Source organism: Loxodonta africana, chromosome 22, assembly GCF_030014295.1.
Source record: "Loxodonta africana isolate mLoxAfr1 chromosome 22, mLoxAfr1.hap2, whole genome shotgun sequence".
Taxonomy (NCBI): Eukaryota; Metazoa; Chordata; class Mammalia; order Proboscidea; family Elephantidae; genus Loxodonta; species Loxodonta africana.
This window is the reverse complement of record NC_087363.1, coordinates 21,527,172-21,552,853: the sequence shown is the minus strand read 5'-3', so window position 1 is coordinate 21,552,853 and position 25,682 is coordinate 21,527,172. Positions and strand designations below refer to the sequence as shown.

The 25,682-nt window shown below is 45.8% G+C and overlaps 1 protein-coding gene and 1 long non-coding RNA gene across 4 annotated transcripts in view; one reads left to right on the top strand and one right to left on the bottom strand.

Moving 5' to 3' along the window:
• The window catches only part of DCAF1 (DDB1 and CUL4 associated factor 1), a 93,691-nt gene extending 83,858 nt beyond the window's left edge, over positions 1 to 9,833 (bottom strand). For 2 of the 3 annotated variants that reach the window (XM_064274458.1, XM_003409863.4), the window contains exon 1: positions 9,691 to 9,831. The gene's annotated coding sequence lies outside the window, so the exon portion shown is untranslated. Of the gene's footprint in view, positions 1 to 9,690 lie in introns of all 3 variants that reach the window. The other variant, XM_064274459.1, reaches the window with a different exon arrangement.
• Positions 9,834 to 9,848: 15 nt separating this feature from the next.
• Positions 9,849 to 11,828, top strand: LOC135228473 (uncharacterized). The gene is made up of 2 exons (XR_010318979.1): positions 9,849 to 10,189; positions 10,860 to 11,828. It is a non-coding gene; the product is annotated as an uncharacterized LOC135228473 (long non-coding RNA).
• Positions 11,829 to 25,682: the final 13,854 nt, after the last annotated feature.

Below are 25,682 nucleotides of genomic sequence, written 5' to 3'. Positions count from 1 at the left end.
ACTCTATGCTTCAAATTATGTATTACTGGACTCACTCTACACATTTATTGATAGGAAAAGCATTTGTCACCTAGAATTGGGAATTTATTTCAAAGCATCTGACAGAATTCTAACACTTTAAATACTATAAAATACTTTAAAATTTATAAATCATAGCCCATCCACAAAAAACTTTTCAAACCAGGGCATCCTTCAACAGAATTTCTTTAATAAAATTTTAGTTAATATTTTTTAATTATTTCTGGTCTTTCATATCCCGAAAGGTTTGAAACATTACAGCAGCTATCTTTGTTATCCAGTCACACTAATCTATGTTCTCAAATACTATTCTTATTTCTCCAAACAATATACCAAGTTTACTCCAAAGCATCTTAAGTCCTCATAAGCTATAACCTGTAGTGGTAGGGAAGTTAAGCCAATCAAAATATCAGTGTCAATAGGACATGGTATTTACCAGTCTCAATAGGGAGTCTGCAACTTATTTAGAAATTACTGTATTCCTTCTGGTTCAACTCCTCCCTTAGTAATCAAAGCCAAAATACTGGAAAGGAGGGTGGCAACTGGTCAGCCTGACATCACAACAAAGACAAAGAGAATGATACTCTTTATACCTCTCTCTGAAGATTTAAAATGCCTCTATGATCCAGACTCTTTACATGCATGCAAAGATTGTAATTTTTCTGAACCATGGACACCATTTCTTCTTCAAAGGGCACCCAAGACTAATCAGACAGCAAAACCACTGGCATTGTTCTAAAATGTTCATCATGTACATGTGGTCCCAAAACCATGGGTATTCGCCAATTTTGTCCAAAATGGGAAGAGTGGGGATGACGAAGGTGAGGAGGGGAGAGTAACTCAAATTTTTTCAACAATAATACAATTTCATGCTAAACTAAAAGATCTAGAGGCTGGGGAAGGTAGTAACATATGGTAACAGCAAAATTAATCTCATAAAACACGACCTAGAGGAAGAGAGAACTCTGCAAGAGGAAGGGAGGCTTTACTGGTGAATTCCACCAAACTTTTTAAGAATAATTTACTCCAATCCTTCTCAAACTCCTCCAAAAATTAGAAAAGGAGAAAATATGTCATAATTCATTCTATGCAGCCAGCATTACCCTGATACCAAAGCCAGACTGACATCAGAAGAAAACTACAAAAATCCCTTATGAACATACATGCAAAAATTCTCAACAAATACCAGCAAACTAGCGGCCCATTAAGAGGATTATGCACCATTATAAAGTGAGATTCAACCCAGGAATGCACGGGTAGCTCAACATATAAAAATCAATATAATACATCACACTAATAGAATAAAGGGGAAAAAAAACATGATCATCTTAATTGATGCAGAAAAAACCATTTGACAAACCTCAACACCCTTTTATGTGTGTTGGAAAAGAATACATTCCCTAGGAATAGAAGGGAACTTCCTTGACATGATAAAGGGCATTTATGAAACACCCACAACTAACATCATAATCAATGGTGAAAGTTTTCCCCTAAAATCAGGAACAAGACAAGGATGCTCGCTTTTGCCACTGCTATTCAACACTGCGGTGCCCTGGTGGCCCCATGGTTAAGAGTTCAGCTGCTAACCAAAAGGTTGGCAGTTCGAATCTACCTGCCACTCCTCGGAAACCCCATGGGGGACAGTTCTAACCTCTCCTATAATCACTATGAGTCGGAATCAACTTGATGGCAACAGGTTTGGTTTTTTTGGTTTATTCAACATTGTACTGGAGGTTCTAGCCAGAGCTAAATACAAAAAGGTTTTAATCTTTATGAAGTCTAGTTTAACTTTTTTTTTTTTTCCTTTTGGTGCTTGTGCTTGTGGTGTAATTTCTAAGTTTCCCTTGCCTTAGATAAGAAAAGGAAATAAAAAGCATCCAAACTGGAAAAGAAGTAAAATTACCTTTATGACATGATCCTATATATAAGACATCCTAAGGAATATACAAAAAAAAGAGCTAATAAACATATTTAGCAAAGTTGCAGGATACAAGACCAACATAAAAAAAAAAAAAAATCCTGCATTCGTATACATTAACAATGAACAATCCAAAAACTGAATTAAGAACATTCAATTCACAGTCTAAAAGAATAAAATACTTAGGAATAAAAACACAAGCCACCCTTCCTCCTGTAAAGTTCTCTCTTCCTCTAGGATGCATTTTCTGAGATTAATTTTGCTGTTACTAGTTTTACTGAAAACTTCAAAACAATGCTGAGAGAAATTAAAGATGATTTCAATAAATGGAGGAACCCTGTTGGCATAGTGGTTAAGTGCTATAGCTGCTAACCAAAGGGTCAACAGTTCGAATCCGCCAGGCGCTCCATGGAAATTCTATGGGGCACTTCTGCTCTGTCCTATAGGTTTGCTGTGAGTCGGAATCAACTCAGCGGCACTGGGTTTGGTTTTGGTCAATAAATGGAAAAATATTCTGTATTCATACAATAGGAAGATTCAGTATTACTAAGATGGCAATACTCCCCGAGGGATGGACGGAATCAATGCAATCACTATCAAAATCTCAACAACCTTTTTGCAGAAATGGAAACACTGATCCTAAAATCCATATGGAATTGCAAGGGACCCTAAATAGCCAAAACAATCTTGAAAAAGAAGAAAAAGTTGGAGAACTCACACTCTCCAATTTCAAAACTTACCACAAAGCTACAGTAATCAAAAGTATGGTACTTGTGTAAATACGGATACACATAGGCCAATGGAATAGCATTTCAAGTCCAGAAATAAATCCAACTGATTTTCAACAAGGGTGCCAAGATCGTTCAATGGGGAAAGAATAGTCTCTTCAAAAAATGGTGTTCGGACAACCGGATATCCACTTTCAAAACAATGAAGTTGGACCCCTACCTCACACTATATATAAAATATTATCTCAAAATGGATCAAGGCCCTAAATGTATGAGCTAAAACTACAAAAATCTTAGAAGAAAACATAGGGGTAAATCTTTATGACCTAGGATTTTGCAAGAGATTCTTGGATAAGACACCAAAAGCACAGCCAACAAAAGAAAAAATAAATTGGACTTCACCGAAATTTTTTAAAAATTTGCATCAAGAGACAGAAAGGGCCACATGAACCAGAAACTTACATCATCCTGAGACCAGAAGAACTAGATGGTGGCCAGCCACAACCGATGACTGCCCTGACAGGGAGCACAACAGAGAACCCCTGAGGGAGCAGGAGATCAGTGGGATGCAGATCCCGAATTCTCATAAAAAGACCAGACTTAGTGGTCTGACTGAGACTAGAGGAATCCCGGCGGTCATGGTCCCCAAACCTTCTGTTGGCCCAGGACAGGAACCATTCCTGAAGACAACTCATCAGACATGGAAGGGACTGGACAACGGGTTGGAGAGAGATGCAGACGAAGAGTGAGCTACTTGTGTCAGGTAGACACTTGAGACTGTCTTGGCATCTCCTGTCTGGAGGGGAGATAGGAGGGTAGAGAGGGTTAGAAACTGACAAAATTGTCATGAAAGGAGAGACTGGAAGGAGGAAGCGAGCTGACTCATTGGCGGAGAGTAAGTGGGAGTATGGAGTAAGGTGTATATAAGCTTATACGTGACAGACTGACTTGATTTGTGGACGTTCACTTAAAGCTCAATAAAAATTATTAAAAAAAAATTTGCCATCAGAGGGCACTAGCAAGAAAGTAAAAATGGGATACCTACGGAGAGGGTGAAAATATCTGCAAATCATATTATCTGATAAGAATTTAATATCCAGATATATTTAGAGAACTCCTACAACACAACAAAGACTAACAAGCCCATAAAAACAGGCAAAAGACTTGAACACATTTTTTTCAAAAAAAGATATACAGATGGCCAATAAGCACATGCAAAGACGTTCAACATCGTTAATCATTAAAGAAGTGCAAACCAAAACCACAGTGAGATACCACTTCGCACCCGCTAAAACCAAAAACCAGTTGCCGTTGATGAGTTATTCTGACTCATGGCAATTCCATGTGTTTCAGAGTGGAACTGTGCTCTGTAGGTTTTTTTCCAATGTCTGTGATCTTTCAGAAGTAGGTTGCCAGGCCTTTCTTCTGATGCACCTCTAGGTAGACTCGAATCACCTTTCAGTTAGTAACTGAATGCTTAACCATTTGAGCCACCCAGAGACTCACTAGGATAGCTATAATCAAAAACAGAAGAAAATAACCAATGTTAAGGAAAATGTGGAGAAACCGGAATGTACATTGCTACTAAACCAAAAAAAACCAAACCCACTGCCATTGAGTCGATTCCGACTCATACCGACTCTATAGGACAGAGTAGAACTGCCCATAGAGTTTCCAAGGACAACCTAGGCAGATTCGAACTGCCAACCTTTTGGTTAGCAGCCGCAGCACTTAACCACTGCGCCACCAGGGTTTCCAGAATTACTACATGACCCAGCAATTCCACCTCTAGGTATACACCCAAAAAACTAAAAACAAGTATTCAAACACTTGTACAGAAACGTTCACAGCAGCACTATTCACAATAGTCAAAACAACCTAAACGTCCATCCACTGATGAATGTATGAACAAAATGTGGTGTATCCCACAATGGAGTATTATTCAATAACCAAAAGGAATGAAATACTAATCCGGGCTACAATGTGGATGAAACCTTGAAAACATTATGTCAAGTGAAAAAAGACAGATACAAAAGGTCACATATAGTATTTCACTTACATGAAATAACCAAAACAGGTAAATTCATAAACAGACCACAGATTGGGAGGTGAGACGGGGACAGCATGGCAAATGAGGAGCAACTACTTAATAGGTAAAAGGTTTCCTTTTCGGGGATAAGAACATCTTGGAACTAAATAGTGGTGACAGTTGCACAACACTGAAAGTATTAAATGCCACTGAGTTGTATACTTTAAAGTGGTTAATTTTATGTTAAGTGAATTTTACCTCAATTTTTTTTTAAAGGCACAAAAAAGGTACAAAAGGGAGTGTCTCTTGGATAATTTAGGTATTCCGTTTAGCGGAGCACATAAAGGCAAAATTTAAAGAAAACGCTACCTCTAATAAAGGTTAACTGCGGGGCATTAAAATACTAAAATTTTAGATTTCAATTTACAAACACATATGTACTTCCAGTATCACTCTCAGAACTTCCAATTAATCTATTCCTGAAAATAATTATAATTTTGGGAATAACCACATGCCCAGAGAAAATACAGCATCAATGCTAATTCACTTTACTATCAATGAAAGACTATTAATAACACAAAATGTAAAGGGTGCAGCCATCTTGTTATGCACAAGACAATGAGGGTGCATTACTCAACTCACTATGTTTAAAGCGAGTTCTTTAAATGGCATGTAGTGACACGTAAGTTACCAATTAGTGAATATCTTGACATTAACAGCCGCAACAACGAATTCAAACATACCTCCAGACAAGGTTGCCATGAGCTGGAGCTAATGCAACAGCAACAACAACAGAAAATACCCCGTATGTGACAGACATTGGGCTAAGTAACTTACATTATTCTGAATTTTCACAACCACACTGCCCTTTTTTACAGAGAAAAAAACTGGGGCTCAGAAAGGTCCCCAAGAACAAGCAATTGGTACTCAGTAGAAAAGACTTTCAAGGATTCAAATCCCAGCTCTGCTGAAGTGGTTCTAAAAGCTTGGTCAAGTTAACCTCTCCAAATCTTAATTTCCTTATCTGTAAAATGGAAAGGGTTTAAAAAAAAAAAAACCTACATGACTTAGTGCAGCACTGAGAATGAAACAGATGCTTACCTGCCATTAAGTGAATTTATCTTTCACTTGTATTTGTGGATACGAAACTTTTATTTTATTTAATGTTTAGAGCTTCTATTCTTAGTATGGTCATGCAGTGCATGTAAACCTACATGAGTATGTCTAAGATTATAATTTCTTAAAGCACCATATAAAAACAATATATAACACCAAATGAGGGTGAAGTGTACACAGCTTGATGAAGGTAAATGATGTCACTAAAAAGTATAAGAAAAAAAAAGAACCCGCTGGTAACTGCCATGGCATATACAATTTTGAAACAACAGCAAAAACAACCAAAAAATGTATGTGCAAATATATATATGCATGTATGTAGGCATATACATGTGTACAGGTATGTATATACAGATATACACATATGTAAATGTATCTGACTGTACGCACATATACTCACATATATAATAAAGTACCTAGGGGGCACAGTTATGGATACTCCTTAAACATAACCAAACAACTCGCGTGACTGGATTTCTGGATTTGAAGAATTAGGACCACAGTCTCAGGGAACATCATCTCAGTCAATTGGCATAATACAGTTCATAAACTTATGTCATCTAGTTTCGTGAGTAGTGTCTGGGGTCTTAAAAGTCTGTGAGAGGCCATCTAAGATACAACTATTTGTCTCTATTCAGAGCAAAAGAGAAAGAAGGAAACCAAAGACTCAAGAAGAAACTAGTCTACAGGATAGTCTACGCAAACCATGGCCTCATCCACCCTGAGACCAGAAGATGGTGCCTGGCTACTACCCTGCCAACCATTCTTATAGGTGCCACAATAGATGCACCCTGGTAGAATAGAGAGAAATGTGAAACAGAACCCCAAATTCCTACAAAAAAGGAAACAAAAGCCAGACCTACTAGATTCATTGAGATTGGAGGACTGAGACTACTGCCCTAAGATACTCTGCAAACCTTGAACTGAAATTAACCTGAGGTCACCTTATAGCTAAATAATAAACTGGCTCAAAAAGATAATGACTACCACCCTTAAGCACTATACTCCTTTAAAAAAATCACCTATATAAGACCAAAGGTCAACAATTACTTTAAAACAAAGATAAGAATGTAAGGGGGTAGGAAAACTAAATAAACAGAAAGGGAACAACCAGAAGGAAAAGAGAATGTTCACACATTGTCAAGAACATAAGCAATGTTACTGAACAACTTGTGCAAAAACTGTTGAATGGGAACCTAAATTGCTGTGTAAACCTTCACTGAAAACACATTAAAAAAAAAAAAATACAGTACATAAATAAAAATCTGGATGGGTAGAAATGTATTCATTTTACTATTCTTTAACTTTCCTGTATGTTTGAAATTTTTCTCAGTAAAAAGTTGGAAAAAACTAAGCAGCATTTTCTTTCCTAAATTGGATCAACTCTCAAACATATGTCAAGAGAGGAAAGCAAGGGGCAGAACTCTATAAACATATTTGTTGTTAGTTGCCATCGAGTCAGTTCGGACTCACGGCAACCCCATGTACGCAGAGTAGAACTGCTCCGTAAGGTTTTCAAGGCTGTGACCTTTGGAAGCGCATTACCAGGCCTGCCTTCTGAGGTGCCTCTGGTTGGATTTGAACGGCCAACCTTTCAGCTAACACTGTACCTGAGTGCTTAATCACATGCGCTACCCATGGATGCTATCATTGTGAATGAGAAAGGTGGGTGTGTGTACAAGTGTATATCTACATCTACCTACCTGTCTATCTTCCTTCTAGGATAAAAGGCCCCTGGAAGAATAAGGAAACTAATTGTATCTATTACTCTTCTGGCAGGTAACTTTCTGGGTGATAAAGGTAGGAGAGAGATTTTTTCACTTTTTACTCCAGCTCTACCTTTTTCCCACTATAACCTTCAGTAACTTTTTAATATAACCATAAAATCTGTTCTTAGTTCTAATACACAATAGCAAATGCCTATTCTGCAGAAACTATCCCAAAGCCAAAAATAAAGTCCATATTAAAGACAAAACCAAAAAAACTAAATCCACTGTCATGGAGTCACAGCAACCATATAGGACAGAGTAGAACTGCCCACGGGGTTTTCCAAGGCTATAAATCATTATGAACACAGACTGCCACATTTTCTCCCACAGAGCAGCTGATGAAGTGGTGGTGGGTTGCAACCTCCAACCTTTTGGTTGGCAACCAAGCGCTTTAACCACTGACCACTAGGCTCCTCATGTTAAAGACAAGTCCCTTAAAACGTTACAATACTGAAACAACCATCTGTGGGGGAGGGGGAGAATCCAAGTTTAGAGCTTCAAGTAAAAATTTACGGAATAATTACTATTAAAATACGAGAACATATAACCTATTTAGTACCGTCCATGACCATCTCCTTTACAAAAACAACACAAGAAAATTGGCAATAAACCAACTCCAACCACTTCAAATTAACGAGTGGTTCATTCTACCAGATTCCTCCCCTATTTAAACAGCTATACAACAGGTAGAACAGTAAAACACTATTCAGCAACTACCCAAGAGATGTTGAGCGTAAGATGACTCCGTTAAACTCCCACCAATTCTGTGTCTATTATCTCTTTTCTTGTCGTGTGCCGTCGAGTCAGACTCACAGAGACCCTATAGAACACAGCAGAACTGGCCCATAGGGTTTCCTAGGCTGTAATCTTCACGGGAGCTGACTCTCTGCTCTTGAGGAGCCCCTGGTGGCTGGTGGGTTCGAACTTCCGACCTTCAATTTGCAGCACAGAGCTTAATTACTGTGCAACCAGGACTCCTTATTATCTCAACATCCAAAAATTTATCGCCACTCGAAAGTGGGTAATGAATACTGCTACGTACAAAGCCAAATCTTGACAACATCAAGTAGAAAAATATCAAATCAATTTCTAATTAAAGAGTCTAAATATACACGCTTCACAAACCTTAAAGGTAAACGCCTGCAAATGACAGGGTGACGGCAGTGGTTTTTATTACCAATGAACCCTTCAACCTGTACATTAAAGAAGCGTTTAGAACAGGAAGATGCTGCTACATGAATTAATAATTAAAACATGTAGGCTAATTAAAATGTTTCAATGAAAAGATAAAGTACGAAAGACTGAGACCAACACAAAGCAGACAAAGACGAGCCATTTGGGGCTCAAAAAGTACTACAAACACTCCAAACCTACTTTCTCAACAAATGGGAACCCAGAGCGCTACTACCGCAGTAAGAGGAAGCGAGACGGAGAGCGTTTAGAAAGAAAAGAGAGCTAAGCGAACACCTCTGACACCCTGTCGAAAACTGTAAACCCGGAAACAGGCTGTCGGAAAGTCGGCCCCACGCTGAGGGACCCGCACACCTCTCCAGGCCCCTCCCCTCCACCGCTGGAGTGGGAGGAATGCCCGGAAAGCCCCGCCCCCCGCCCCGTCCGAGAGCAGGGCGGGCGGAAGGGGAGGTGGCACGAGGCCGAGGGAGGGAGAGACCGCCCAGGTGACTGGGACTGGAGGCGGAGACACCGTCCGGGAAGGGGGCCGCCGTACGGCAGGGGAGATGGAGACCCCCGGCCCGTACGGAACGAAGGCTGGGAAGACTGAGAAAAAAGGTGATGAAGGGAATGAGCGGCGCCCCTTCTCCAGGTAGGGGCGGGCATGCCCCTGCCCCCTATTCCGGGCGGAAAAGTACTCTCGGGAAGCTTCTTTTGGGGACTAGAGGAAGACTATGGAGGCCCCGCCCCCGGGTCAAGAATCAAGAGGAGAAAAAGGGACTGTCAAGCCCTGGGCCCAGCCTCTCCGCCGGCCCGCCCCCTCCCCGCCCGCGGCCCAGGCAGGTGCCGCCCCTCCCCCAGCCCGGCGCCCACTCTCCCGCCCGCGCGTCCTGTCTCTCCGCCCCTCTCTGGGAGAGCCGTATCCCTCCCTTCCTCACTTACCTTCCCGGGCGGCTCCGCCGCTCCCGCCTGACCCCGCCAGCGGCCACAGTTCACACACACACCGCCTCAAGTCCCGCACTCACACTCTCCCTCACTCACACACACACACACATACACACACACACAGACACACACAGCGCGACCACGGCTCCTGAGCGGCCCACATATTATACGTCACTCGCTGGCTACGTACCCCGCGCGCGCGCCGAGTTGGCGCCAGGCTCGCGGATAAGGGGCGGGAGAACGCCAACGCAACGCAAGCAGAGGAAAATCGGCGGGTCCCGAGGCCACCTGGGAAATGTAGTTCTGCTTTTAGGGGCGCGGCCCACCCATCCTGATTGACGCACAGTGACATTGCTTCTGGGATTTGTAGTTTTTACTGTAGGCAGGAACTGCTGTGGACTCATTGGCGTCTGGGGAAGGCGGAAGTGAAGTGAAGGACCGTCCGGCAAGGCAAGGCTGTGACAGCTTGATACTTTCGCAGTTCTCAGCACCTTATGTACGGTAAAACCAAAACTAAACCCATCGCTGTCGATCGATTCCCGCTCATAACGACCCTATAGGGCAGAGTAGAACTGCTCCATAGGGTTTCCAAGGAGCGGCTGGTGGATTCGAACTGCTGACCTTTTGGTTAGCAGCCACAGCCCTTAACCACTACGCCACCAGGGTTTCCTTGTGTACGGTTCAGTAATTACGTGGTGGTGGGTCAATGGTCAACCCCAGAACTTCATGTAAATTCCAGTCACCGAAGGAGCTCAGAGACCTGGTAGAACATCCCCCTTTTACAGATGGAGAAACTGAGGCTCAGGGTGCTGAACTAGGTCTCGTGAGTCATGGTCTCAGAGTTCCTCTGACTACAAAGCACAAACGACCCCCAGTATTTGGGGATGCTGGCATTCGACCAAAGGTCATTCAGTAGTATCAAAATTTGAAGGAGTCTTGGCGGCCCAGTGGTTAAGAGTGCCGCTGCTAAGCAAAAGTCGGCAGTTGGAACCCACCAGCTGCTCCCCGGCAGAACGATGTGGCAGTCTGCTTCGGTAAAGATTTACAGGCTTGGAAACCCTATGAGGCAGTTTTACTCTGTCCTGTAAGTTCGTTATGAATCAAAATCGACTCAAGAACCATGGGTTGGGTTGGATTTTATCAAAATTTGCCTATGAAAATTTAAGTCGCAGGTACCCCATGACCCCACTGTTCTGCTTCTGAAACGCCACCCTATAGAAACATGTGCTGTTTAAAATAGACAAGGTACTACTGACTGGAGGGATGTCCAAAAACTAGTGTAAGTAAACAAAGCAAGGTGGATAATTCCTCATGATTTCATATATATGTTTTATAAAAAATCCTAAACGTGTAATGTAGACTTTTGTATATAAGTGTATAGGAAAGGGATTAAGAAGGACATGTGCCAAAATGTTTAACGGTGATTATCCCTAGGGATAGTGCAGTGCAAAGACCGCTTTAGCGTGGCCTTCCTCACCATGGTCCTATAACTCCCACCCAAGTGATTGGTTGGGACTGTGCAGATAAGGTAATTGTGGCTGACCAAGGGGATTGATCGGCTTTGCCATCCCGCTAGGCTTAAAATGAGCCATCCCACAGGTGGGAAGAGAGTCTCTCACCACCACCAAGGAAGAAGAACCAGGAGCGGAGCGCGTCCTTTGGACCCAGGACCTCTGCACTGAGAAACTTCTAGAACCAGGTGACCAAGAAAGATAAAGAGCTATAACGCTGAAGATGGTAAGAAGTGGTGGCAGAGAAAAGGCAGCAGGAGACGGTGCAGTGGATTTTCCAGCCCACGGATGGAGAAAGCTGAGCACCTTCAGGCAGGAGGCTTGTTGGAAGAGTAGGGTGCCTCCAGACACTTGGTAGAGCTAGGTTTGCTGATCCACAGAGCTAGAGCTAAGCACCTACCCATGGAGGCCTCTTGGAGGAGTGGGGTGCCTCAGGGCACTTAACAGCAGAGCTAAAAGATCTTTTTAACACTTGCCCAAGCAGGAAAGAGGTGAGGGAACCAGAGAGAGGCATGCCTGGGAGCATGGCTGAGAAGAGGCTGTCTTGATGGAAGAACTATATCCTGAGCGTTCCTGGACCTGAATTGTAACCTGTTGCTTCCCTAATAAACCTCATAATCGTGAGTATCGTCTGTGCGTTCTGTATGGCCATTACAATGAATTATCGCATCCAGCAGAGAAGTAGAGAATGCTGTCAGAGGTAAAGACGGCAGAGAGAGGAAGCATGCCTGACCCTGCCTCGTAGGAAATCAGCCTTGGGCTGTTGATCATGATACTCCTTTGACCTTGTGAAGTTAGAGGAGGTGCCATGGCCGTGCCATTTTTACAGATGGGAAAAAGTGAAGGGGACTTGCGTATTTTACTACATGTACTTCTGTATTGTTTGTCCTTTTAATGCAAGAATTTTTTTATGTATCCTTTGTAATGTCTTTAAAAAAATTCCACCTGTCCTTAAAGGCTTCATTCAGTAGCTATTTTCTTCCTTTATTTTCTCCTCCAATCTGAGATGGCTGCTCACTCCCCCAACGTCTCCTGTGTTTTATATTCTACTCTGTGTGTCAGTATAGCCTCTGTCCCATTTCCCCCCATCATACCTAGAACATACCAGGATCTAAGAAAATATTTCTTGCAAGAATAAATACCAGAAATTACAGCACTCATTAAACAGAAGGCACTGTTTCGTTTGTTTGTTTGCTCTTTATCTTTCTGTTCAAGACGTCAATAAATATGTATTCCCAGGTTTATATGTGAGGCAGAGAAAAGGAAAAATCAGAAACCCAGGACTTTTGATTGGACTGACCTCAGAGGCCATCTCATTCAATTCTTTCATTTTGCAGTTGAGAAAAATGAGGCCCAGAGAGGGTGAGTGGCTTGCCTAAACATTGCAAAACAAATTTAACAGTAGAACCAGAATGAATCCTGACTCTCAATCAAAGATCCCTCTTTGGGGATATGAAAGATAAACATAACTCCTTAGTTGAGTGGTTTCTCCACCTGACAAAATCCTGTCCAGCCTGAAGGCCCAACACAACTCATTATCTCTCTGGGAGTCCTGAGCAAGTTCCTGGTCTAACCATGCATTTCTAAATGGAGAAAAGGAGACACAGTGAGCCTGCTGCCATGCTCAGGTCCCATAACTAGCCAGGGCCTGGATGTTCAGCCTGTGATTGCATTCCCCACTGTCTTAGTTATCTAGTGCTGCTATAACAGAAATACCACAGGTGGATAGCTTGAAAAAACAGATTTATTCTCTCACAGTCTAGGAAGCTAGAAGTCAAATTGAGGGTGCCAGCTCCACGGAAAGACTTTCTCTTTCTGTCAGCCCTGGGTGAAGCTCTTGGTCATCAATCTTCCCCTAGATCTAGGAGTTTGTCAGCATGGGTCCAAAGGTTGAACTCTGCTCCCAGGTCTTCTTTCTTGGTGGTAGGAGGTCTTTCTCCTCTCTGCTGGCTTCTTATATCTCAAAAGAGACTGACTCAAAGTACAACCTAATACTATAGACTTTGTCCTGCCTCATTAACGTAATTGTCTCTAATCCTGCTCATTAACATCATAGAGCTTAGAATTTATAATACAAAGCATAATTACATCCGACCATAAAGTTGGAGACAACCACATAATACCAGGAATCAAGGCCCAGCCAAACTGATGTGAATTTTTGGGGAACACAATTCAATCCATAACGTTCCACCCTTTGGCCCCCTAAAATTCATGTCCTTGCCACATGTGAAAGACATTCACCCCATATTATCCCAAAAATCTTCTGCAAAATTCCCCTTCATCTGTGAAATTTAGAATACAAGTTACCTGCTTCTAAAGCTCAGTGGAACAGGCACAAGGTAGACATTTCCATTACAAATGGGATAAATTGGAAGGAAGGGATAACAGGGAACAATCAAGTCCAAAACTCATCAGAACACATTACATTAGCTCTCAAGACTTGAAAATAATCCATTCCCTGGGACAATTTAGGCAATGACCCTGCCCTCCAAACTCTGGGTGTTGGCCACACTTTCTGGATTCTGGGTGGAGGCTCCTGAGCCCTGGGCTTCAACTCTGCTTTTCAGCCCCACTGGGACGGCAACTCTGCTCTCTTGGATTTTGGCGGCCCCATTCTCCTAGTCCATCCGAGTGGCAACCCTGCCCCCTCAGACCCAGCGGTCCCCATTCTTCTGTCCCTTGGGCATGGCAGCCCCATCCCCTCAGCTTTGGACAGTGGATCCACCCCATCCCCCAGCACAGAGGAGCAGCAGCCTCACTCTCCGGAACTGAACTGGTGAAGATCTGACTCTCTGAAACCTAGGAGGCTGTGGCCCCACCCTTTGAGACTGAAGCAGCTCTGCTTCCTGTCCTCCTTGTCTCTTCAGCTTCTTTCTCCTGGTTCCTTGTCCTCTCAGCACTTTGGGCCTCTTGGGCCAGCCTGTCTTCTGCCCTGCTTGGGCAAGTGTTACAAAGCTCTTTAGTTCCACCAATAAGTGCCTCAAGACACCCTACTCCACCAGTAAGCCTAAGCCCAAAGGCACTCAGCTCACCCGCTCCGTGTGTCAGAAAGCCTACCTCCTCCAACAAGTGCCCAGAGGTGCCGTACTCTGCCAGGAAATCTCTTACCGAAAAGCTCTCAGCTTTCTTGCTTCTTGGGTCAGCTCACACGCCGTCTCACACTGGTTTCCTAGTTCTGCTGTGGCTGTTTCTCTGCTACTGCTTCTCACCATCTGTGCCATCTCCAGTGTTACAGCTTTCCTCTCTTCCTTCTGAGCTCTCACCCTAGTTGTCTGACATCCATAATTTCACCAACAGTCAACCTAGGCTTTTGCTATTAGGCACTTTAAAACTCTTCCAGCCTCTACCCATTCACAGTTTCAAAACTGCTTCCACACTTCAGCCATCTGTTAGAGCAGCACCCCACTCCCAGGGCCAAATTCTGTCTAGTTACCTGGTGCTGCTATAACAGAAATACAAGTGGATAGTTTTAACAAATAGATTTGTTCTCTCACAGCTTAGGAGGCTAGAAGTCCCAATTCAGGGCATCAGCTCCAGGGAAAGCCTCTCTCTCTGTTGGCTCTGGGAGAAGGTTCTTGTCATCAGTCATCCCCTGGGCCTAGGAGTTTCTCAGTGCAGGAGCCCCGTGTCCAAAGGACACTGCACTCCTGTCTGTTCTTTCTGGTGGTAGGAAATTCCTCTCCCCTCTGCTCACCCCTCCCTTTTGTATCTCAAAAGCGATTGACTAAAGATACAACCTAATCCTGTAGATTGTGTCCTGCCTCATTAATGTAACTGCCTCTAATCCTGCCTCGTTAACATGATAGAGGTTAGGATTTACAACATATGGGATAATTACATCAGACCACATAATGGAGGACAACCACACAATACTGGGAATCATGGCCCAGCCAAGTTGACAGGAATTTTTGGAGGACACAGTTCAGTCCATAACACCCACTGAACCCTATCCCCCTCTTTCTAGAAAAGAGAACTTTCTCCTTCACTTAAAAATTAATTTGGAGAGCTCTTCAAGGTACAAGATTCTAGAATGTGCGGTGGCAACAGTGCAGAAATATCACCTCTCTGCAATCCTTTCTCCCACCACGACACCCAAAATTCACTGCTGTCTGTGTTTCTGGAGCTTTGCCTATATCTCTAATGGCCATGACCCTGGGTGCTGCAAACAGTTAATGCAGTTGCCTGGTAACTGAAAGGTTGGAGGTTCGAGGCCAACCAGAGGCACCTCAGAAGATAGGCCTGCCATTCCTGGAGGTCACCTTTCAGCCAAATAATAGATTGGCTTATAAAATAAACTGTCATCTGTAAGTAATGTGACCAAACAGTCAACACAACCAAAAGCACAGATGAGAATGCAAGGAGGGGAAGGGAAGCAAGATCAATGGAAACAGAACAAACAGAAAGGGAATAATGAGAAGGCTGACAGATTGTGAAAATTGTAACCAATGTCATGGAATAATTTGTATAAAAACTGTTAATGAGAACCTAATTTGCTGTGTAAACTCTCACCTAAAACACAATAAGATATTTTTTTTTTAAGGAGAAGAAACTCCTGATGATCTACTTTCAAACAATTAGCCATTGAAACCCTATGGAGCACAGTTCTATTCTGACACACGTAGCGTTGCCAGGAGTCAGAACCAGCTCAACCACAAGTGATTACTGGTTGCCTTTTACTTTGACCCTACAGCAGGCCCACCCCCACAGTGTCTCATGTACCCTTTATTACCACCAGACAGGGTAAATATGGTTAAAAAACAACACAAAACAAAACAAACCCACTGCCATTGAGTCGATTCCAACTCATAGCTACCCTATAGGACGGGGTAGAACTGCCCCAGAGAGTTTCCAAGGAGCACCTGGTGGATTCAAACCACTGACCTTTTGGTTACCAGCCATAGCTCTTCACTACTACACCACCAGGGTTCCCAGATATGGTTAATCCTCCTTTATAGATGAGAAACCTGAGCCCAGAGAAGTGGAGCCGGGAATAGAGACCAGGTTTATTGGTCCTATACTTTTTCTCATCCTCTTTACTTCTTCGGCCAACTTTTCTGCCATACTTCCCTGGGCCGTGGCTCCAAAATGCATGGGGACAGAGCACTCAAGGCTTCTGTACACTCCCTCTGTCACCATGGACTTTCTCACTGCCTGGGGTCCCAACTTACCCACTTCCTGCCACTACCTTGGTCTGCCACCAGATGGCACTGCTTCCCCTCAGGAGCCCTGCCTGGGGTCCTTAGATGGTGGCACTGGGAGTGACGGGGTGTTGAGGAAGGACTTTGGAGAAGCCAGAGCACAGGAGGTTGGGGAAGAGGAGCAGGAGCTGTCCAGGGCTACTTCATGCAGAATCCCTGCCCTGCAACCCCTGCAGCTCCTTACCCTCCTCTGCCCCCCACCACCGCCCCCTACAGCCACACACCTGCAGGTGCCCCCAAGAAGGGGCAGCACCCAGGCCTTCCAGACCACACACACATTTCAGGCATGATCACTGACACCTTCACAGGACAGGCATTAACCCACCTATGCACATGGCCACCAACACCATGCTCCCATGCACCCACATGCACTAGGCACCGCTGCTCAAGACCAAGGCTTACACACCGGAGTATATGCAAGCAAAGAGCCATAGATAGGCCAGGCCCACATGGCCAGCTTGATTCTGGCACATCAATCCTGAATCATGGAGAAAGAGATTCTTTGGCCTCTTTGGTAGAATGTCTCTGGACTCTGCCCTCCCTGTTCTCCGTGGACTTGAGAAGGAAGCAGCCCCCTCCGAATGGGTGAGGACCTTGTCTTGCAGGGCTGCTTGGCCTCAAAGACAGGGCAAGAGCAGCCCAGCCTGGCCCCAGCATTAGGGCTCCACTTGCCCCTACCCCCAAGCGTGCCCATTCCCTGGGGTAGGAAAATTGCTGGTGCCAAGTTCTTGGGGTTCCAGGCTGCTCCCCTTCCCTTCCTACCCCCATCCCTTCTCTTCCAGCACCTCCTTCCTGGCTCACACAACCCAGGTGCTCTAGCCAACCCATCCTCACCCTGCTGCCACCCAACAACTCCTGTGCTTCCTCCTGTAACTCCCTGGGGCTGGGAGGCAAGGCCAGCTGTCTCACAAACACTCTGATTTCTCTGTTGGCTAGACAAGACTGCTGCTGCACCAAGGAGTGTCACAGGAGCCAAGAAGAGTCTCAGAGCTGACAGCCTCTGAGGATCCCAGCCTGGACAAAGAGGAAATCCCCATCAATCACCTGGTGCCCCACCTCTGTTTGGGGTCCCCTGCAGCCCCCCAGAAAATAGGGGGGGAACATTACGGCCTTCCCCAAGAGGTGTGCAAAGCAACCACTCCTATCTGACTACACCCACATCTACGGCCGCACTCATTTTACAGAGAGAGAGACTGAGGCTCCGCAGAGGCAAAAGCTTAAACCCCCGCCTGGCCCAGTGGCCACGGTAGCTGCAGTCTCCAGAAGTCAGTGTCCGCCTCCTGCCCCACAGGTGCAACTTCATAGAGGGGCCTGAGGCCCAGGTGGGGAATGAGGTAGCAGTTCTCATCCTTACCCCAGCTCCAACATACTGGAGCCCCAACAATAGTGAGGAGCCCGTGCAATATTAGGACATGTTTATACCAAAAACATTTTGTTTATCTGAAATTCATTGTTTATCTGAAATTCAAATTGAACTGGGAATCCTGTATTTGATGTGACAACCCTACCAGAGCCACTGCTCATCCACAGACCCCAAGGACTCCCCTCCTGTGGTCCCAGGGCCTCACTTTAATCATGTGTAAAATGGAAAGCAGCAAATCAGAACAGCCACCTCCCAGTGGGTCTCATTAAAAATGAGACAATCCAAGCAGTCAAGGCACCTTTATTCAAAAACTGATGATCTGGGTGATCCCATTGTTATCAAGTTGATGCCAGTTCATAACGACCCTGTGGGACAGAGTAGAACTGCCCCATAGGGTTTTCAAGGAGCAGCTGGTGGATTTGAACTGCTGACCTTTTGATTAACAGCCAAGCTGATAACCACTTCACCACCAAGGCTCCGATTTGGGTGATATCAGGCTAAAAATCCTCCCTTCTACACTTTTCTCTTTAACCCTAGCACTGATGGTCAGGGATGAGAAAATAGTTTCTTTTCCTTTTACTGGAAAGAGTTTGTAGCAGGAGACAGCTCAGCAGTTGAGTCCAGCTTTGCTGGCTGGTAAACAGACCTGAGTCCCAACACTGGTGTCCCCACTTACCACCTGTGGGTGCTTGGCCTAGTTACTTTACCTCTCTTGAGCTTCAGTTTCTCTGCCTGGAAAATGGGAATACCTTCTTCCCAGCATTATGAGGATTAAATGTGACAATGTGTTAAAGTGCTTAGCTTGAGGTCTGGCGCACAGGAAGTGCCAGATAAGTGCTGGCTACTCCTATTTTGATTATTGTCAGTCCAGGACAACCTTAGTCCTGGCTGGTTTCTCTTTGCCCTCGGTACTGGCTGCTGTAGGGGCTGAAGCTCTCCACATTTAAATGAGAAAAAAGCTCATAACCAGAAAAATTCTAAGTACATTTTCAGGAGCAATAACAAGTAGTAGAGTATCCACTCTTGGAGGTCACCTGTCCACTCTCCACCCCAGCAGAGAAGTGAAAACTGAATGGGTGAGAGGGTAGAGGCAGGAGGCTGTGTTCCGAGGCCTCCTTGTACCTGAGTGGGCTACAGCTGATTGAGGGTAAAGTGCAGTCGAGGTCAAGGAGCCCCTGGGACGTGAAGCCAGATGTGTTGCCCTCCCCAAGCCAACCTATTGAACCTGCCTCTCTACTGGACCAAGGCTGCATCTAGAACCTTTGCCCAGAGCACACTGACTTCCTTGGGAACCTCTGGTAGAACAGCGATGTTGTGACCAAGTAGAGGCCAGAGGGGGAGGTCAGAGTGGGTGGTTGGAGATGGTACAGCACAAAGCAGAGGCTGAAGCACAAAGATGGCCAAACTCTGGCCTCTAGATAACCCAGTGCCTGTCAGATCCCCCCGCCTGGCCCACCAGTCATCATCTTTGGTGACTCCTGGGACCATGCCCTCTCAGAGGTCGTGCTCCAGGTAAGGCTTAGAGATTGGGAAACAGGTGCAGGACAGATAAGGAAGGAGCAGCAGACAGAGGGCTGAGGGATTCTGAGCTTCCTCACCCTTCCCCACCCCACCCCTGGTCTCCTTTGCCTCAGGTTCCTGAGATTGCAAATCCATACTGGCCCGGCCCCTAAGCTCCCAGACAACTCTGGGGTGTTTTTTTAGGCAATGCCTGAAACCACAACAGCTTTCTGCAGGTTTCAGAGCTCTCTGGCCTGATCCATTTGAAGGTACCCTGGGGACTGCTGGGCCAGACCCTCACCTAGGAGATTCAGGTCAGATAAAGCTTCCCATTCTATCCTTTCATTTCTAAAGGGTCTAGAGCACTGTGACTTTGTCTAATAAGGGATGCTGATCCGACCCCCAATTTATAGGTCATAGACTCAACACCACCATCTGGAGTAACCCACCTCCTGACCCTCCGAAGCCTGGCTGCCGAGTGCCTGGACCGCTGAGAGGTATTGCCAGAGATAGCCTGGAGTGCCCACTTACGCCTGGGACCCAAAGTCATCAAGGAGAGGCTTTCTAGGTGGGCAGGGGTGTTCTGGGCTCTTACCGTGAGGCAGCTCCTCTACGTTCCCTGAGGGGTACAGGTGTTGCTCTATGAAAAGTCACATGATGTTTCTGGCAGAAGCTCCCTCCGCCCAGCTACTACTTCACCGGGCTCAAACTTGTCAGAGACAGCTGTTTATGAAGTCACAATGCCGGCTGCCTCCCTATAGGACCAAAGACCAGGGCAACCAGGGCCCAGTGGGCATGACTTTGGGGGAGAAACAGCTTCAGGACTGACCTCTGGACTCTTGAGGGGAGTAAGGGGTCTAGAGGGATTTGCTGAAGGAGAGCAGCTTCCCTCCACCTCAGGCTGTAGGGGCTGGGGATCCGGGGATGAGGACAGATTCTCAGGTCTACATCATTGCCAGGAAGTGAGAACAGTTGGGGCCTGGGGCTGTGATCCTTGACCGTGGGCCTATCCCCAGTGATCCAGCAGGGAGGAAAGGAAGGAGGAGCTCTGCCTTGCCTGAATACATAAAAGGGTCCTGATCACTGACGTTTTGGGTGTTCCATGGCAAAGGGATTAAGGCTCTGAGGCAGGGACCAGCTCTTCCCTTCACTATGATCCCTCCATGATTAACCACTTATTGAACATCCCACCTGCTTCCTGGGCAAGCACATGCCACCAATGCTGCTACAGTGACAAGCAGCCCAGACATCTGCTGGGATGCCCAGAGAGAGAACAATGCCAGGAGAAGTAGTGGGAGTGCCTGGCACCCACTCTTTCCAGAATGTAGGCTCCCACCTCCCGAGGAGCCAACCCAGGAGAGAAAACAGGAGAACGCTTCATTCCATAAAAGTGTGGGAAGTTGGTCATTACCATGGAAGGTTCCAGTGTGTATGTCAGGGATGGGGAGAGCCACTTGATGGAAGCCTTATTTTAAAACAAGTGAACAAAGCTGTGATTTAATTTAAGGATTTCTGAGCTTCTGCTCTGTGCCTGGCCCTTTTCCTCGTGTGCCTCGTGCTACGGAGGAGGCAACACCAAGGTGATTACAGGCTCTGCCCTCAAGGGCCCACAGTCTAGGGACTGAGTGACTGCCCAGCTGCCTCCCTTAAAGAGAAAGCTGTTGTCCCAGGAGGGGGTGGGGCATCTTGGAAGCCAGGAGCCCTACCTCCCAGTCCAGAGCCCAACATTTTCCTGAAGGTAAGATCAGATGGGGATCACAAGGGCCTTTGGCAGCTGAGCGAAGGCAGCATCCCACTATCTCTCAGGGTCTGCAAGTTGGGGGTCTTGGGGTTGTTTATTCTGTTGAGAGTGGTTCCTACCCCATGTGATCCCATGCAAGGAGGCCTTAGCCTGCAGCCAAGAGCCTGTCTTGCCCGTTTTGTGGGACTGCATTCAAACCATGCCTCTACAGAGGGCCTTCTGCTGCTGCCTGCTCTATGGGGCCAGCAGATGTGCTATGGGAACAGGCCTAGCGTGAGGATGATTTGATTACATCTCTGCTGGCTGGTTTTCAAATTAGTAACTTTTTTTACCGCAGAATTTTTTTTTCCAGTGAAGTCTCATATGCCTGTTCATTAAGTAGGTAAAAAGAGCTATGCAGAGGGTTGGAGGTGAGGGCATGGTATACTAGGGTCCCTACCAGTTCTGAAGACCCCCTAGGGTTCCAAGGAACTCAGCTTGAAAACCATGCCTCATATGGCTTCCAGACCTTTCTAGGTTTGACCTACCACGAATCTGTTACCACAATGCCCAGCATTTATGCATATTTAATGGCCACCTCAGAGCCCTGGTGGCACAGTGGTTAAGTGCTATGGCTGTTAACCAGAAGGTCAGCAGTTCAAATCTACCAGCCGCTCCTTCAAAACCCTATGGGACAGTTCTACCTTGTCTTATAGGATCGCTATCAGCCAGAATCCACTCGACAACGAGAGGTTTACGGGTTTTATTGGCCACCTCAGAGTACTGCTCAAATTGCCAGTTCTAGTTACTAGTTCCTGTTCAGCTTATTTCCAACTGCCAGTGCATCCCCAGTCCCACATCTCCCTGGCCCTCTGCTCCCAACTTCGCTCTTCTTTTCAGGCTCTGAAATCAGAAATCCAGGGCTCTGTGGCCCACAGCTCACATGGGCATCCAAGTCAGGAACTCATTAGGCACCCGTCCATACCTGAATCCAGTGGGCAAGAGACAGGAGACTCTCTTTCTCCAAGTAACATTCAGCTTTGCCTTATTCTCCTCTAAGAATCTTGTAGCCTCTAGGATTGTCCTTGACTTTTTTTCAATGCAGTGATCCCTGGGCGGTGCAAATGGTTTGTGTTCAACTATTAATCTAAATGTTGATGGTTTGAACCTACCCGGCGGCACTGTCGTGAGGACAGGGTTGCTATCGACTACTCCATACGATTTGTGTCTTTCCACAACGTCTTTATTAATTATTAAGCACACAGGTTCTTGGCTACCCCAGACGACAGAGCCTCAGTCACCAAAAGGGCAAGCTTACGGCAAACAAACTCCAAAATCCAAAGTCCAAGGTCCAAAGTCCAGAAGCTTCCGTCACTCTTGACGGCGTTGTCTCATTGGGGTCAGGAGCACTATGTCAGGCCTCTACCTCAGCAAGACTTTCGTCAAGCTAGGGTCGCAGAGGGATTGACTTCCCTTCAGACTGAGTGGAAACTGGGATGGCTCGAAGGCCAATCGCCCTTACTTCCAAACTCAGCTGGCTCTGGGACCTCAGTCGATCACCCTCTCGTACAGGGAGTCCTCTGGCAGGTGAGAGGTCTCACACCACCTCTCCACTGTCCGAAGGAGGGTGGCTCTGATATGCTCCGAGCAAAGCTGAGTCTTAGTGTCCCTTCTTTTATACACGTTGGGGCTCTCTGAGCCCTTTTGGTTGGTGCTGATAAGTCCTTGTTTATGACTTAGCAGGAGCTCTTTGAACCCATTTGGTTGATATTGATAAGTCCTTGTTTGTGACTTAGCAGGTGTCTTCTGTTGATAAGGTTATTTTTCTCCTCTAGGTTGCATCATCTTCTTTATCTCCTTTCTTCACATGTTGTTTACTTCTTCATTTGCTTTCAGCTAGTCTGCTCTCCACAGGTACCATGAAAGAAAGGCCTTGCAATCTGTTTTCGTAAACATTACAGTCAAGAAAACCCTACGGAGCAATTCTACTGTGTAACACACGGGGTCGCCATGAGTCGCAAATGACTTGATGGCAATGTGTTTTGTTTTAAATGCAGGACATATTTGATTCTGTGGGGCTGACAGCCTCACCTATGCCCAGGGAAGTCTGGGTGCAGAGCAAAGACTGCACTCTCTGTTTTCTTTCCCCCTAAAATATAGAGCATGGGGCAAGATGGGCTCCCCGTCGCACAAGCCAAGCAGGTCTGGAATCCAGGACTTTTTGTTTCAAAAAAATCCCTGAGAAGCATCATGGCCTTGGTTTACTCTGAAGACAAGTTTAGGAGAGCAGAGCAACAGTGCTGTGGGCCTGGTTACAGGGAAATGTGCTGTACCATAGTGAGAACGAAGGCTGCTTTGCCCCAGTGGCCGGGGAGGGAGGGCAAAGCACCCTAGTCTTGAGTCGCGGGTCTGTTATGGATTGAATTCTATCTCCCAAAAATATGTTATAAATCCTAACCTCTATGCCTGTGGTTATAATCCCATTTGGGAACAGCTTGTCTTTGTTATGTTAATAAGGCAGGATTAGCATAGTGTGTATCTTGAGTTGTTGTCTTTTGAGACTTAAAAGAAACACAAGCTAGAAGCAGAGATGGGGGAAGAGAGATACCAAGCCACATGAAGATGGCCCCGGAGCAGAAGGTCAAAAAAAGACAAAGACGTTCCTCCAGAGCAGACAGAAAGAGAAAGCTTTACCCTAGAATCCGTGCCCTGAACTCAAACTTCAATCTCCTCAACTGTGAGAAAATAAATTTCTGTTTCTTAAAGCCACGCACTTGTGGTATTTCTGTTATAGCAGCACTAGATCTTTAAGGCAGGGTCAAACCCTTCCCACCTTCTAGCTTTGTGGTATTTGGCTTTAAACAACCAAGTGCCCTGATTGAGTCCTTTCACTTGATCTTCATGACTACGTTGTTGGGGAAAACAGGAACCTGAAGACAGGGTGAAGTAAGCATGGGGCTGGAAACTGGCCCTGGCTCCACTCTTCCTGGCTGGGTGATGTGGCCACATCCCCTGAGCCCTCTGAACTTCCGTTTCCTCTTACGTAAAATGGGGATAATACCACCTACCTTGTCACCTTAGATAAGTAAATCAGATTATAACACCTGCCATAAATGACAAATCAAATAATACATGATAGCTTTAATTTTCTGGGGCCTGTTCTATACCAGGCCCCATGTAAAGCACTTCAAATGTGTTTTCTCTAATCTCACAGCAACTTTGAGGTGGGAATAATAATTACCCCCATTTTACAGCATGTGAAGTGACGTGCCCAAGGTCAGACAGATGGGCAGAGGAATGGGGATTCTTACCCAAGTCTGGGTCCTTCAAAACCCTTGTGGTTGACCACATCATTCCACCTTTATTTAAGAGGGAAGAAAGGAGGCCCTCCCCACAGGGATGATAACTCAACATGATGGATGCAACAAATGATGATAATGGCAGCCTATGGGAAAACAGGTCACCCTCTCCTACCTGGGGTAGAACCAGAGTTGTGAGGTCATTATATTGATGGACCTTGAGACATTCAAAATGTCAAGTCTTAGGAGTATTAGCCTGTTTGGAAAGACGAGACTCCCAGACAGGACATCACACTGAAGGACCAAGCCAGTGCCAGGCTGCGTGGCATCAACTGACTAAAGGTTAAGGGAGTTCGGAACAGGAGACTGGGAAGGTTTCCTGGAGAAAGTAGATCATGAGCTAGGCCTGCAGGATGATGAGTCAGGTTCATTAATTTGTTGACTAAAGTTACATGGAGTGTGGATTGGGCTGGGGCTGAGCAGGAAGGGCATTGAACACAAAGGCAGTGAACAGAAACTGAACTTTCACTCCCGTCTCTGTCTTAAACTGTCCCAAACCAGGGCAGCTAGGCAGCCTCCCCCTTCGTCCCTGAGAACTGCTAGGGAGAACAAGATCACATTTTCTAGGAGACCAAGATCACGTTTTCCCTGAATGTGGTCCTGCAGAGCCTGGACACCTCAGCCCTTACCAAACTCTCAAAATGCCCATTCTGCCCATATCACCCCCAAACAACCTCTCATTGCACCTGACTCACTCATTCATTTACTCCGTAAACATTTCCCGGGGCCAGTCACAGTGAATGAACAAGACCATCACAAAGCCCTTCAGTAAACTGATAGGCTAGCACAAGGCTCTCAATCCTGGCTCCACATTACAATCACCTGAGGAGCTTGTATGACATACCAGTGCCTGGCTCCCACCTCAGATTAGTGACATCAGAATCTCTACAGGTCAGGCACCGGCATGAGTGTTTTTCAAAGCTCCTCAAGTAACAAATATGCAGCCAAGGCTGAGAGCACCGGTTTAAGAGGAGAGATGGGCATTAAACAGGATGTGGGCATGATGGCCTACACACTGAGGTGGCACTTTGTTGTTGTTACTGGTGGATGTTGAGTCCATTCTGACTCATGGCGACCCCATGTGTGCAGAGCAGAACTGCTTCAGAAGACTTTCAAGGCCGTGATCTCAGAAGCAGATGGCCAGGCCTGTCTTCTGAGGTGCCCCTGGGTGGGTCCAAATCACCAAACTTTGGGCCTAGTGGGCTGCGGTCCTGGGTGACGAGGAACCTGGGTCCTGCTGCTCCTGGAGGCTATGGGACCCACTACAGGAAAACAGGACAGCAGACTCAGGGAGCCAGCACAGGGAATGGAAGGAGCCTTCTCTCCGGCACCAGAGTC